This window comes from Rhipicephalus sanguineus, chromosome 3 (assembly GCF_013339695.2).
Source record: "Rhipicephalus sanguineus isolate Rsan-2018 chromosome 3, BIME_Rsan_1.4, whole genome shotgun sequence".
Classification (NCBI taxonomy): domain Eukaryota; kingdom Metazoa; phylum Arthropoda; class Arachnida; order Ixodida; family Ixodidae; genus Rhipicephalus; species Rhipicephalus sanguineus.
The window spans coordinates 202,761,563-202,777,392 of NC_051178.1; the positions used below are offsets into that span (position 1 = coordinate 202,761,563).

Below are 15,830 nucleotides of genomic sequence, written 5' to 3' on the forward strand. Positions count from 1 at the left end.
TAACAGTGGATGCTTGTATTATTTTCGCACACCAATGCTAATTGGACACTTAAAGGGACCCTGCAACACCTTTCTTAGTTATATTGGAATAGTCTCATTATTGACGTGTGACTCTTCACGAGTCATATGCCGCAAAAATTTTTCGAATCCGTAAAGTCTAAGTGGTGTTACCAAATTATAGAGATCACGTTCCGCAGCTTTCTCCCTCAACTCAACGCTGCGAGCGCGCGGACAGCTAGGCAGCGAGTCGAGGGAGGGAGCGCAGACGAGCGAGGCTCCGCCCGAGAGCGACGGCGGAAATTTTTTCTTCATTTTTTTCTCTCTGACGTCTGGGCGAAACCACGTGGTCTGTGCCGCCACTTCCGGTCGGCTTGCGTCGTTCTCGTCGAGCGGAGTCGATCGCACTGTGTATCGCGCGTGCTTGAAAACTGCGCGTCGGTTTGGTAATGTTGGGTGTGCACCTCGAGCGCCGTAGTGTTTTCATCGCTTTGCCAACCATGGAAGCAAGCCTGCGTGCTCGTTTGGAACGAATGACAGCTGAGATCGGTTTCGGCCCATACTCCGATACAACGCCTCGTAAGACGGTACTGGCAGACGACCCCGAAGTGCCGCCATTACCGGACGCCAGCATTGTTATCGGAGACATGCTGCACGGCTGCCTCGGTCGGTCGTGAGAACGTGCCGACGATGCAGTTCCCAGCTGACGAGGCAACACTCGAACGGCTGCCACTCTCAACGGCAACCGGCGATGGCCAAAAGCACAGAAATATTCACGTTTTCGGCACTGCGCATGACGAAGAAAACGGAACCACGCAACTACGAGCAGACGAGCTGTCGGTGAGACCGGAAGTGCTAATATTAATGTTTGTTCGGTGTTTTTAACGCGATAACAGAATATAAACATACATATTATCTACTTATTGAACTCAAAATTAACAACGAAAGTAATAATGAGGGTGTTATCGTGTGTGTAACATCAGCCAATGGTGGAACTGCCGACAATCGCATCATATTTTGCGGACTAATACATCATTCATCAGAGAAGAGGGAGCGATTTTCAGCTGACTTTGAGAATTTATTGTAAATTCCAGGCCGTGCGCATCGCTATAATATTTGGCTCGCGTGTTCTCGGGAGCCTCGACTACCGATCGGCAGCGCTTTTTGAGCATGCTCGAAAAGTGTTGCAGGGCCCCTTTAAGGAGAAGCAAACTATGATGGAATTGACAATGTCGCAAGTGTAAAGTCTGCAGCTTATGAATTTTACTTCATACATGTGCGACTGGAAAGTTGTGCTTTTGAAATAGCACAAATACTTTTATTGCTTATTGAGCTCTTGTGCTTGTGACGCACTCACTGTATCAAGTGCTCTGTATGGAAATAGCAAGTGGGTGAAAATCGCCTGGCTGTTCGCAACATGCAGGGAGAAAGAGCTCAGGCAACACAGGAGCAGTAAATGCGCATTTTTTTAAAAAGCTCATCTTTTTTTCAATGTTGTTGCATATGTTGCATTTCCGTCGTACATGTTCTCAGCACAATTGCATAGTCGCACGGTTATTTCTACAAATCGTATTTGACCTGAATACACGCTTGTTGATCTCTGAAGGTGACTCTCCCTATGCCTGAGAGCCATGGGTGCTCACCCTCCTGTCCGTGGCTGGCCCAGCTGAGCAGCAGTGCAGTGCAGCCCCCACCCATGCAAGACAAGTCATACAGTGCACCTTTGGTGTTCTGAGCACGACACAGCATATCCGTCCGGCATGGCATTGACAGCAATAGTGATGATGGTGAGTGTTTGTGGAAACCATAAGAGCCTATTAACATGCATTTGTGGATAATGAGTGCGTTTGTTGCTCACAATCATTTCTCCTAATCAAGTGCATTTTTTTTTCAAAGTCTACTTTTGGTAGGAAGAACGGCTTTGAGAAACAAAAACACACATAATCCGCAAGTGCTTTGTGCTTTCTAGTCTTCAAAATTGTTCCTGCACACTGTATGATGACGTGGCTATGTTAGATAACGTTAAAGTGATGAACAATAGCTGTTGTCTTGTAACATAGCAATACATGAGTACACTGTAAGAAAAAATAGAGTATTTTTTAGTATTTCTGCGACACAACAATAACGTAGTCTTGCTTGCTCGGGTTTTCTTTTTTGAAAACCTGGCTCTTGGCACTTTCCTATCAAGAATATTGTCACTCTAATGACGCGCGGTGGTAACGCGAGGAAAGTACGTGAGATGGATGACGATTGTAGTTGTGGGGTGGCAACACTCCCCAAATACTTCATTTTTTCTTAGAGTGTAGCACAGTGAACTCATTTGTGGTGGGCTTCTTGCACCTAGTGTAAAGTCGAAATAGAAGATACTTTATTGGCTTATGTCTCACTATTAGGCAGAAGTTTGTTGACTTCAAAATGAACATCGTAGTTATACATTTATATCATAAAATATTTTTTCAAAGACTTCATTGTTGGTGGCTCTATGTTCAGACCTTTTTTGTTGTTTTTAATATTTCTTAATACTTGTCATCGGCTTCTGAAAATACGAGAGCTGGAGTTTCTAGCACATATCAGTTGTCCAGTTGTACACATAGCACGGTTGTAACAATCATCTGCATTTTTCTATGTTCCAGCAGTACCACGGGATCAGGTGCCTCACTGTCATCTAATTGTACAGTGTATCTCGGACAAAACGCACAAGGCCAACAAGTAGACAGCGACTACCAGTTGCTGTGTCCTGCTGTTCAATGTGCACGTCAACAGACAGAATGCATTGTGATATCTGGAACAGTTTGAATTGTATGGTGAGAATCTGCACAGCTGCAGTTTAATTGTTGAGCAGTGCATCATTCAGCAATTCTTTGCACTTGAGGATTCAAAATTAATTAAATTCCGCATTTAATATACAAAACCTTGACATTAATGTACAGTACACTGTAGTAGTAGTGTGCAAATTAATTTCGGCTACCTTGAATTTTTAACATGCTCGTAAATCAAAGTGCATGTGTGTCTCTGCATTTCACTGCCATTAGAAACAGCAGCCATGGTCGGCAACCAAAACCGTGTTTTCATGTTTGGTAGTGCAAGAATGAAACCATTGAAGTGGGTAATTTTGCACTTGGTCGATATAGTCGTTCAGGATACGCGCATTAGTATAGCACAAATGATTTTCTGTTTATATAAGCTCTGGAAAGTCCTTCTCCACGGATTATTTAGATGCAAGAGGAGCGTCACTATTCCTAGTACGTCCAACAAGTTTTAGCACCTGTGTAATGTTATCCCGTCGCCTGTCTGTCCTCTTCAACAGTGACCCTCTCTGCATGTACTGTGTAAGTTTTAATTTTTTTTTCATATAGTGTTTGTTGCCATAGGTTTCTCCATTATGTAATTGTATACTCTGCAAATAGTTTATCATCTATACAGCTTTGCTCATTTTACAGCTGAAAGTATTTATTGCTTTTTGTAGGGTGATTATAGCATGCATTTACTTATGCCTTTTGTTGCGTCTGTACAATGGTTTAGCCTGAAGAAGGCTGTTGGTATACTCTAATCTTGAAACTGGCGACTTCAAACAAATTTCTAGGCTGATAACCATTACTACTATCATCAGATAAGCTGTGATTGCTCCATGAAAATGTATTTAAGATTCTGTAAACTGTGCCAGGTAAATGTTTTTAAATGATTTTATTGTTGTCCATGTTTTATGCGCCCGATACATAATTACTTCATCGTGGTACATTATAAAATGTTATTCTGCACATTTCTGCTGATAAACATTGCAGCTGAGGCCAGCAGCAAGATATACATGCAAGGCACTGAAGCTTCACATCACATGCCTTGTCCAGAAGTGCACTGAAATTTTTTTTCGAGCGGAATGAGAGACTGCTATACAGCAGTCTCTCAATGTGCACACTTCTAAACCTTTTTGAGGAGTGTTTTCAGGAGAAGCAATAGGGTCTTGACATGTCAACAACAGCATTTTTTGTACCGAGGAGCTTAGTAACAGCGAATTGTTTTATTTATGTATTGGTCCAGAATTTGTCCGACCTGTGCCAATTTTTCAGCCCACGTCACCTAACATGGCTTGTTATAGTGTTGTCAATGTGCCCGACTATGTAAATAAACTATGTGTCATATTGCAGACATGTACCAAAATGTGATGCATTGCGCTTTTCCTTGGCATCACATTGTCAGGGGCTCTTATATATCGTCGTGGGCTGCCGCCCACCAAACGTATAAAAATTGCTTGTGAGTGGCCAGAAGCAGGAACTATGCATCAAATTGTTCCAAGAGGGTTCGAAAAATGCCGAGTTGGCACATAAAAGTGGTGAGAGATTTCTCTCGTACGTTACTGCCTTGAAACCTCATGTGCTCAAGACTGAGTGTATCAGCATTCTTGTTTTATAGCAGTTCATCCTATTAACTACACCTCAACGTATGTATGTATGTATGTATGTATGTATGTATGTATGTATGTATGTATGTATGTATGTATGTATGTATGTATGTATGTATGTATGTATGTATGTATGTATGTATGTATGTGTATGCATGTATCTGAAACAAAAACGTTATTTTGTTTAATGTAACTTTTATAAGAATTTTGCTATTTGCTTTCTAGTTCTCCTTTTTCAATCTCATTTTCATTTCTCAAGTATGTTTCCTACTGTGCAAAAATGAATGTAACCTTACATAAAATGTGTGCATTCAAACAAGATGTTTCATTTTCCAACGTACAGTTCTGAGCAAGAAGTTGAAAACTATGCAACCAACCAGCAAAAATAAGTTTATAGGACAGTTCCTCCGTGTAACATTGCTTCTACAGATTGCGTTTGTCGAATATGTAGAATAGAGTAGTCGACTTCAAACCAGCATAACCAAGCTTTCACTCGAGTCGTGGCTGTACATACTTTTACATATGTGCGTGGTATTTCTACGTGTTGTCATACCTGTTGCCAATTACTATTTAGGGCACAAAACTAGTCAAGCTGAATACGCGGATTTCTGTCTGTCCACCTGTAATCTATACTTTAACTGCTGTTGATAAACAATAAACTCGGGTTTAAAATTTTCAAGTACTTACAAAGGGAAGAGTAGCCCTTAATGACGCAAATGAATTTGACGTAATTTTTTCGCAGGCCTACTGCTTTGCCCTCTCCTCGGAACTCGATAGCCTGCTGGAGTTCTTTAGAACCATTGACAGAGGCATTACACGGAGCTGCGCAACACGACAGAGACCGAGAAAGAAAACACATCACTGTGTGTGTGTCTTTTCTCGCTGTTCCTGTCGTTTTGCGCTGCTGCGTGGAATGAATTCCACCCAACTAGCACGGAAACATGTCCCTACAAAGGCAGTCATCTTGGCCGCAAGCAGTTTGGCCGCCGCGTGTCTATTGATGTTCTTGAAAACACCGTGACGTCTGACCGGCGCTCGAATAGCCAGAGTCGTGAAAAGTAATGCCCAGGTATGATAATTGGGTTTCGGGACTGGGCGCTCTTGCGATAGTAGTGGTTAGAGAAAAAAAAAAGTAATCTTAGTTCTGTGATCCGTGAGGGAGCACGGCGCAGCGTTTTGGGGTCTAAAGGGGAGTGAAAGAAGAGAGCGGAAAGGCCACGTTATCAAAAAAAGAGTGCCCGAAACACATACCCTCAGGCATTGCTATCTGTTTTTCCATAAAAAAGAAAATGGGGGACGCTTAAGCTTCGCCTTTAAGAGTTGAACGCGATAGCGATATTCTGTTCCTAGTGCGCAGTTCGAACACTACGAGTGTTTAACAGAATGCGCGCACTAAGGCGTGTGCCTTATGTAATGGGTAGCATGCTTTAAACCAGGAGCAATTATGCGCGAGAAACTTTTTCGAAGTTGCGATGCACCCACTACGTGGTGTTAGGAAATACGCGCAGTAATGTATGTGCCTTTTGTAATGGGTGGCTGTCTTTAAACCACCAAGTCGTTATGATGTTGACATGGTGTGACGCCCGATGGCAATGTACGCTTGAACCACGCAATGATACTACTGCGATATTACATCTCGTGCTTTGACACCTGTATACAGGACGCGTATTTTTGTGAAGCATGAAAGTTACTTTCAGTGCAGCTCCAAGCAGAGGCGTGGCTGTGTGGTAGAACACCTGCTTGCCACGCAGACGGCCTGGGTTCGATTCTCACTCGGATCCATCATTTTTATTATTTATTTTATTTGCAGCTTTTTCGATTTTTCAGTCACGGACAAGATGATGATTTTTCGCTCACAACCAACGGCCCCGACGCCGACGGCGCAATTTCTGCGATACAAGCTCTTTAACGCTATCGCGTTAATACGTGAGTGCTTGGCGACACTGCGAATCGAACCCAGTACCTCCCGCATTGCAGCCGGACGCTGTAACGACTCGACCACCGCTGCAGTGTTTCGCAAGAGAGCTTGCCACTGTCACACTTACTTCATTGTATATATATTATCTTTCCCTCGAAAGACACCGAATGCAAAATGTCCGGCGAAAGTCGATCAAAAAGAGAAAAAAAGAACTCGGGATCCGAGTGCATGTGCCTAAGGTGACTCGAAGGTTAAAGCCATTACGTGTGGTTATATTACCGTGCACTTTGTATCGAGTGCGACATCACTAATCAACTATCGCTAATTGACTGTCACTAATGTCACTTTCACTAATTGAATATTCCATTTGTTTCGATTATCGTCATTTAAATAAACTTTCACTAAACAAATCACTGCTCACTTAATTTGCTTCGATTCTTATATATAAGCACAATCACACTTTCGCTCGCTTTTCTATGGCTTTCGCTCCCATAGACGTTAGTAAGTAACGCGACCGCCGTCTCTTTTTTTTTCTTTTTGTTAATCGTGCAAACGCGCAGCACGCGCGCCCTGTGAATCCAGGCGCACGTGTAGTGATGTCACTTCAGGCCGAGACAACTGAACGCCACTTCTTTTATGTTTGCTCACGCAAACTCCGCAAGGACGAAGTGACTGCGCCGTGTTTTCTGAAAAGCATTAGCTCGTAGAAACCTCCCGACGAATCCTCCTCGTTTTACGTGTTCACATATCTAAGCGTATACGATCGCTCTGGCATTCCGGCCCTGTCAAAATGCTGCGGTTAATTGAACTTGCGGCATTACGCGCATCATGCCTTTGTTACTGCTGCTTTATATTTCTGTACAAACGTTCTCCGTAGGCTCAAAAGCCGCTCCTATGTCTTGTACTGAGATCTTTGTAAGAAATGCAACATTTTACGTCTAGCTACAAAACACCCTAATGGCAACGACCATACCGTGCTCGAACATGCCTAATTAGTTGAGTGGCAGCGCAGCTTCATGAAAATGTAACTAAACTGGTTGTGGTAAACAAGGGGGGGGGGGGACGTTTCGCTCACACCTTCAAACCTTCAATGTTTCAATTTATGCGTGGTTTATAGATGCGGTGCATCTGGAGCGTTGTTCGCTTGCACTTGACGAGATAGCAGACGGACTATTAACGCCATCGAGCAACTAAATTTTGGTTAGCTATGGTCATCCATGAAACGCGAGCACTTGGCTTCGCGCAAGACCCCAGGACGTCTGCTGCAACGCGTAAGTGCTGTAGCAGACGCACGGAACTGGCAGCTGAGATACAGCGAAAATCAGGCGAAAATACATTCGCTATCATCGTGTACCCTCGATGCTAGACGCTTCGCGTGCTGCCTTGCTAACACCTGCGCGCACTTCTTTCTTTCCTTGTCGTTTCATCGGCTTTCGCGTTGCCTCCTTGCCCTCAAAAGTGGCGAGTAAGTTAAATTCGTACCATTGCTATCGCATTCCCTCGAGATACGAGAATTCGTGGCTAAGAAATTGCGCAGGCAAGAGAAAGCTTTGTGAATTCGGCCCCTGGATTCCAGTTTACTTTGAGTCAAGCGCAGAGGAACCGTACCCAAGTATTTCTCTTTTTGACTGTCTGATTATGGGCGGTGAACGTTGATATGTGTGTGCGCGTATCACTTGTTCCTTCTTTCTTTCTTCCTGCCTCTATTCTTTTTCTCCCCTTCCCCCTCCGCCCACGTAGGGTGGAAAACCGGGTACAATATGGTTAACCTCCTTGCCTTTCATTTGCCATTGCCTCTATCTCTTGTGAAGAAGGCTCCTTTGTTGGAGCCGAAACGTCAGTAAATATATTTTCACCTTGGTCGGCGTATGTTCAATGTTTCCGCCCATGTTTCATCTCGAGCTGGCTAGATTTCGTCAAACGCTCGACTTCTGAATGAATAACAGTAGCAGACATAATGCACATCCCTCGGTGTGATGTATGTGTCTCTTATGCTAACCCTTGCACTTATTTCATGCTTGATGTTAACTGGACTCTTCGGTCGTTTCGCTGTCACCAACGTCCTCTCATTACCGACACCATGAATGCTCCAAAAAGCTATTTCCTTCCGCAGGCGCAATTTATTCTCTGGCAAAGCATAATGAGCTCCGCGATGCCAGCACAGCACGAAAACAAACGGCAATAGAGACGGACGCGTTTGTCTCTCGGGTTTGGCTGGAATCAGCACAATCTAAGACGCATTTGTACCACTGTCCATTCCCACGGCCACTTCCCCCAGTGCCCGGCAACCATACCCGAATTGTTGCCGGAAGGAATGTACTCTTCGCACTTGCTCCCGCAAGAACACAAAAATGCGGAAGTACCAAACAAGAGGACTGGAGACCAGTGCTTAGATACAGAAAAAAAAACTAAATGTATACGGAATGAGAGGCAAAAGAAGAGGCTGCGAAAGCGGCCGCTGTCGCGAACGTGCAATCCAGCACTGGAGTGCTGGAAGAGAAGACGTCAGACCTGGAAACACTTAGTCGTTCAGGCGCAGAGGAAGCAACACTCGTCTGTCTATGTGAGTATGACAGTTCCGTTTATTTCTCTAGCGCTTCCGCTAGAAGCGCGTTTTCGTACGTGTATTCGCTGCTGCTCGGATCTCGCCGACTGACCAGTGGAACATCATTAAGCGTCAACGTAACCACGGCTGTCTGCGAGTGCTTTATATTTCCGCTTGCATTACTGTTTGGTACGCACGAAAAGTTGGCAGAAACACATAATCATTCGGTTCATGCTCGCTCGCCTGTTACATTACATTACATTACATTACATTACATTACATTACATGCACTAGAACGCACACGAGCACGCAAACACACGTGCAAGTACGACGAGTGCAGCTCTAGCCACAGGGACGAAACTGAACGCGCACCTTTGCCTACAGCAGTCCGTCGTCTTGGCCGCTTAATGCCGAGTCTCTACTGAATTCTTAACGCGCCTCGAGCGGCATCAACAGAAGCCAACGGGGAAAAGAAATCCTTTCTCTCATTGACTCAGTGCAGCTGGGACGGAGATCGACGCGGAGGAGGGCTACCTACTGATCCCACATGGAGCTCCCTCGCCTCCCAGTCTCCTCTCTTCATTCTTTCTTTTTTTTTTCGGGTGCGCAAGGCTTCCCCTTTCTTTCTCCGCAATGACGAGAATCGCTGGCGCACGCGCTAGCTCGCCGTCCCGGTTCATGAATAAGCTGAGGCCGGAGGAACGGCTGCATTTTGGTCTTCTTCTGGGAGCCATTGAGAGAAGCCAAAGCCATAGGCAGGGCCCGAAATCTGGGGTGTAGCAACGCCCCGAGGAAGTATGCGCGAACACCGGCGCCTCGGCAGTGAAGGCGCTAGAAAGGAGGACTTCTATTCACATCGCCAACCTCAAACCGGAGACCCCTAGTTCTCGCTGCAGCGCGCCTAGGTTTCGTGCGTATGTCGACGGAGTCGTCGCTAAAATTGGGAGATCGGATTTAAGCGAACGCGAAGAAAAGGTTGCGGGCGAGGACCGTTCCGGATTTCTCGAATTGGCTTTTTCGTCCGCGCGCTTTGTACACGTGGACGGAGAAGAGAATTTGCTGCGAATCGGCTCGCTAAAGGGTTGCCGCCGAAGGAAACTTCTTGCGTTTCGACAGTGAGAACAAGATACAAAGTTTGTGAGACGGGGCACTCCGGTGATGGTTAGGCTACAGCCATGGCACAAGCTGTGTGTTGCTGGGCACGATGAGATGAACTACACGCGTTGCCAGTTTACAGAATTATGCCACGTGGCATAAATCGATTGAACAAATTTATGCCACGTGGCTGGTTTCCTCACATGAGGCTATGTACTGTGATCTTTGCCCATCCCCTTCATTGTTTTATGTGGACCGTTTTAAAAAGTACAAGTGCTACAAGATGTGAACAAAAATTAACATTGCGAACATTACCACATTGCATTTGCTGAGCAGAAGTGATGACCGAATGGTTCTGGAATCTTGAAGGAATGAAAACTTGTCGATCAAGGATTTTCGGAGGAGTCAATTTTTCGACAAGGGGGCTTGTCATCGTTACGATGGAGACGATTCTTGTTCAATGATTCCTCTTCACCTGAAGCCTTCATCTTACCCGGTGTGTCTGGCCTGTAATCTTGAAAGATGAGAAAGCATCGATAAGAAAGCAAATCGTTGAGGCGCTCAACTTTCGTAGTCGCGCTGCGTTATAACAAAGGAGCGCTGGAAACTAAAATTGGCAAACTACTTTTTCTCGTCAACACGCTTATTATTTGTGTACAACAGAAATTATGGCTAATGCAAGTCGTAATATCGTAGTATGTTTGGAGAGAAAAATTGTGTAATTAATGTAACCAATGCAATTAGGACTGTAGGATTAGGAATGTAGGACTGTAACTAATGACGACGCTGCATATTTTTTGCTAAAAATACTGTGCATATAGCTGAACCGAAAAGCGCGCACTGAACAAGACTATTCCTGAGAGCGTAATCGGGATCGTTTACTCTTTTTCGAAGAGGCCGAGAAAAAAATATCGCGACGTCAAAAGACAAATGTTAGATCTCCTCCCGCACTTTGCACATGTCACATTATTATTCACGGCCCTTCGGGTATAGTTGGCTTTTGTGAATGGTAGAAGACATCTCTTGTGGTGCATAGCGCTGCGAGACGAAGAAAATAGGGACCGACTCAATGCGGGAAGACAGCAATAAAAAGGGGCAAGTATATGTCAGCGGAGGAATGAAAGGAATTAGGTCTTGCAGGCATTAAATATGAAAGTTGACGCAGTACTCGAAATAATAAAAAGGGCCGAGGACACTACAGAACGTGACGCCGAGGATATAATAAAACATAAAGAACACGGAATAGTTCGCTCATCACACGCGATAAGAACTAATAAACAGAAAAGGGGGAGTGGGTGGGGGTGGAGACGCGAAAAGCGAGGAACAAGAACCGGCGAGGACACCAAGAACGTGTCAAAGATAAGAGTAAAGTTAAAAAGAAACGACGACAAAACGTCCACTCAAGCTGCTCTCGGGGCTGGCTGGTCGTTTTCGGCACGGCACGACCCAGGCCAGCCACGTATTTTGCTGCGGCGAACACTTCCGAGCGCGGGCGGTGTTTGTTTTGCGGGAATAAGCGCTTTCGGATGCCGCGTTCCAATGCGACATGTCCGACGCCCAACCCCGCGCTCACAAACTGCGGCGTGCCAGCGAGGGAGACAGCAGGGCAAAAAGGAGGGAACTTTTATTCGTCTGCTTCGTGAGACACACAGCGAAGGAACAAACAAGAAATGTAAAGAGATGGGGATAGCAGGGAAAGGTACAGAAGGAGGACACGATGCCGCGACAGGCCGAAGCAGAATGGGACTCAACAGCAACAAAAGAAAAGGCAAGGCTTCTCGAAGGCCGGAATAAAGGTGGGGACTTCGGACGAGACAGCAAAGGGAAAGGACGCGGTCGCAACCACTGCGTGCGTGATCAGACTTCTCGATGAGCTCCGGCAGTTGTAATTCCACGCGCCGGCTCTGAGCAACCGGCTCGCTCCTTTAACGCGGGAACATTTTGCTTTGAGGCTTATTTTGTTACACGTTTTACGCCCTGGCTTCGTTTGCTCCTTCTTTTTTTCATTTCCCCGTTGGTTCGTTAGCTTCGCATTCAGAGCTATACAGAGAGATCCGTAAGGCGTCGCAGCATGATAGGCCCGGTTCACCGACGCGCGCGCAAACGCAAATTTTCGCTGCGTGAGCGGTTTTCCTGTACACAACGGTTACGTGGCATTAAGGAAAAGTTTCGGAGAACTCACATGCTGCGTCGTTTTTCGACTTCCTTGCACGTTCGCGGCAATCGAAGTAACAAGAACCATTTTCAAGATGATATTCTATGCATTATTTGTTTGAAATTTCAGATTCTGTGCGCCTACTCTAAACCCTAGATTGTGTCAGCCGTTACAATTTCTTTATTGCAGATCACAAAATCGATCTTTCATTTGTGTTATTCTGTATAGTTCAATAACTGTAGGTAAATAAAAAATGACGCAAGATTAGATCCTCTTTAAGGCGGACCCCGGAAACAGAAACTAATAAATATCCCATAAACCACTTACATCGATACCATACGCGAACACACTAACCTTACAAGTAAAACGCAGAGATAATTAAAATACAGAACAGATAACCAAGGAGGCGTCTGAGATCTACATGCGTCAAATAACAGAAGTTCCTTCACCTACGCTGTACAATAACTACAACAGTGACAGAAAGGAATGTCATAGTACTTAAATATTACCTAAGCGCGTTGTTCCATAAGGCACCATTATTATTTGAAATCACGTCACTTAAAGAACATATGGAAACACTTGTCAACAGCAGATATCAGTATTCAACACCAGCGGACATAAGCCAACATTTAGCCAGCACTAGCTGACATTGTTAATCATTTAGCCATAGCCGACATTAAGCATCAATAGTTAAGAATATCCGACGCTAACCAGTACTAGAGAAGAGAGAAAGAGAAGAAGTATAGGAAGGTAGGGAGGTTAACTAGACTATACGTGCAGTTTGCTACCCTACGCATGGGGAGGGGGATAAGAGAGAAAAGAAGAGACACATTTCACAACACACTCACAGTGCCGAGTTTCACAGGCGGTCGCTCAATGAAGTTGCTTTCAAATACTGCAGGAGGGTTCGTGTGGCTTTCTGGGCTGATGTGCTGCGCGACCAGGCTGTAGCGTTTATCAACTCATTCAGCCATTGCAGTGGCACGGCACATTCATCCATGTGCGAAAACTGAAACTGTGTAGAGTCTATTGAACATCTCTTGTGCCACTGTCCGCAATTTGATGAAGGTCACCGGACTCTCCAGCGTGCCGTGAGTCATAGAGTTTCTTACAAAACTTACTAGAGGGAACTCTGGCGCTAGTGTCTATGGGAGCTGGAACGTATGGCGCTTGAACCAGCATGTGAATGATGGGTAGTACAAGGATTTGTCTAAACTTCGTTCTTTCGGCTCCATTTGGCTTCGCGTCGCCTGCATACGCTTTGTCGCAAAACGAAGTTCAGCAAAAGTCCGCTGTTCTACTTCACCACTTTAACCTTTTTTAGGCTCACCAATTCAAATATACTCACGAAGTTCATAGCGGTCTGTTCTTTTATCCCAAAAGCACGTCAAAACACAACAATAAACAAAGCCACAAGCGAGTTCGAAGTCGTAAGCACGAAGATTAGGCAAATCCGTGTACTACCAATCATTCCCATGGTGGCTGAACGATCGCAGCGCCAGAGTCCCCTCTAGTTAATTTTAGGAAACTCTGTGCGTTGAGTGGACTCGACGATCGGCCCTTTAATGAACGAAAGGTCTTGGGAGCCTAACCAGTACTAACCACTGCTGGTAGTATACAAGCTAGTGCAGTACGCCCAGTGATGGTAAAATGAGAGCAAATGCAGTAGGCCAGAGGACCCGTTATCGTTAAACGCTATGCACTATCTCCGTGATCGACCCAGAGTTTTAGAATGTGGCACCCAAAACCTTGCGCGCGTAAGCGAGTTTGGTTGTCATCAAAACACATGCGTCATACGTAAACCTCTCGGGTGCGCCCGCTATTTTTCTTAAATAGTGCGTGCGTAAAACTCGAGGCCTGCGTACTCATTCTAAAACTGTAATGTAATGCTTACGCAAAAGTGTTAAAGTCGCTGCCTGTAAAGCGTGTTTTGCCTGCAAGGCAACTAAGTATATGTAAGAAGCAACCTTAAGAGGACATCAAAGTGAAAAATATATTAGTATAGGCAGAAAAATTATTCTTTCATGATACACTTATATTTAATTTTTGCCATTATTGGTTAATAATTAGAAGATAAAATGAAGGTCAGAGTTTCACGTATGAATTACTTGCCGAAACTTCAGCACATGAACGTCAGTGAAACGTCACAAATTTCCGGGCCTTTTTCCGTTGTTTTGCCAGATTCGTTCAAGATATTTTTAACAGCGGAGCTCTTTAAGCCGAGCGTTGGTCCGTGACGCGAGAACAGAAATGAGCGGCACGCGCTCTCTTCATCCTCTTCTTCAACTCCGTCCTCTTCTGCTTCGCTCGCAGAACATGTGCGCCGATTTCTTCGGCGTGGCCTGTAATACCTCTCATGGGTGAGAGAACGAATACAGAGAGAGAGAGAGAGGAAGAAAGAGATACAGAAAGAAAAAAAGAGATAGAAAGAAAAAGACAAAATTGGCCGCGTATCTGCGTGCTTCGCTGCAAATGTCGTCTAAAGACGATAGAAGAGGCGCTGCGTGAGATTTGGACGCCATCTGGCAATACGTCGGGAAACACGAGTGCTGTGTTGCGGGCTGGTACTCCCGGCGCAGCGGCAGGCGAAGACCGGCGGTGACCAACGCGACCGGTGGGGACGCCGGCCCGCTCGAACACGCTGTTTGGCGCGATGCGCCGAAGGAGAAGAAACGTCCGCACTCAACGAGTACTCTCCACACACTCTTTTATTTACACGTCGCCTGGGTAAAACAGCAATGCCAGAGCGGCGCCCCCTGTCATTCGTACAATGGAATACTGAACCGAAACCGAAACACAACATGAGCTTGTGCAGAGGGCACGGAGGAAGACAAGTTTCAGCGCAGTCGCATTTTCAGCGCCCCTTGAGAAACTAGGGTTGTAACATTGTAGGGCGAGTAGGGCCAGAAGGACCGTCACGACGAAAACCTGCCTCCTCAGTCGTATTCGCCTGGAACGTTGGTGTGGCTTCGCGTTCCCTCCTCTACTCCTGGCCTTTCCACAAAGCTACTGCCTAAGTACGAAGGCCCCTACCGCGTCCTACGTCAAGCATCCCCAGTTAACTATATGATTGAGCCTGTTCAATCATCTACGGGCCGCCGTCGTCGCGGCCGCGAGACTGTTCACGTCGATCGACTGAAGCCGCATTATGACCCACCAGCTGTACCTGTTCCTTAGGTCGCCAGGATGGCTCCTTTTCCGCGGGGGAGTGATTTGTAACATGGTACGGCGCAGACAAGAACGCCTGCGAAAGAAGACGAAGACGGTGGCTGTTGGCGCTCGCGCTTGCTCGGCTTGGAGCGCTGATCGCTTCAGCTGTGGCAATCTTTTAATAAACGCGTTACTGTCTCAACGTTAAACGCATACCATCAAGGTCTTTAAAATTGCGTATCTATGTATTTTCTGTTAAAGGAACACACCGCCTAATGCTTACCTAGTGATGTTGCGCCTCAGATATGCGTAATGTTTGCTTTTTGATCAACAATGTACACAAGTATGAACCTAGTCAGCCGTTCACGATGGCTGGCCCTTGGGCAAGTGGTTCAACTTTGGCCGAGTGGTTGAATCGAGGGACGTGCCGACAAACAGAAAGACAGACAGAAAGACAGACAGAAGGACAGACAGAAGGACAGACCAAAATTTCTGCGTTTAAGTTCCCCAAGAAAGACTATCGTCTTTAAAAATCCTTGGCGGTCATCCTCCCGTCCACTTTATGTGGTATATA

The 15,830-nt window shown here is 45.6% G+C and overlaps 1 long non-coding RNA gene across 1 annotated transcript; it reads left to right on the forward strand.

Annotated features, from left to right (window-relative positions):
* Positions 1–1,293: 1,293 nt before the first annotated feature.
* On the forward strand, positions 1,294–4,157 carry LOC125757976 (uncharacterized). The gene is made up of 2 exons (XR_007415618.1): positions 1,294–1,784; positions 2,634–4,157. It is a non-coding gene; the product is annotated as an uncharacterized LOC125757976 (long non-coding RNA).
* The last annotated feature ends 11,673 nt before the right edge of the window (positions 4,158–15,830 follow it).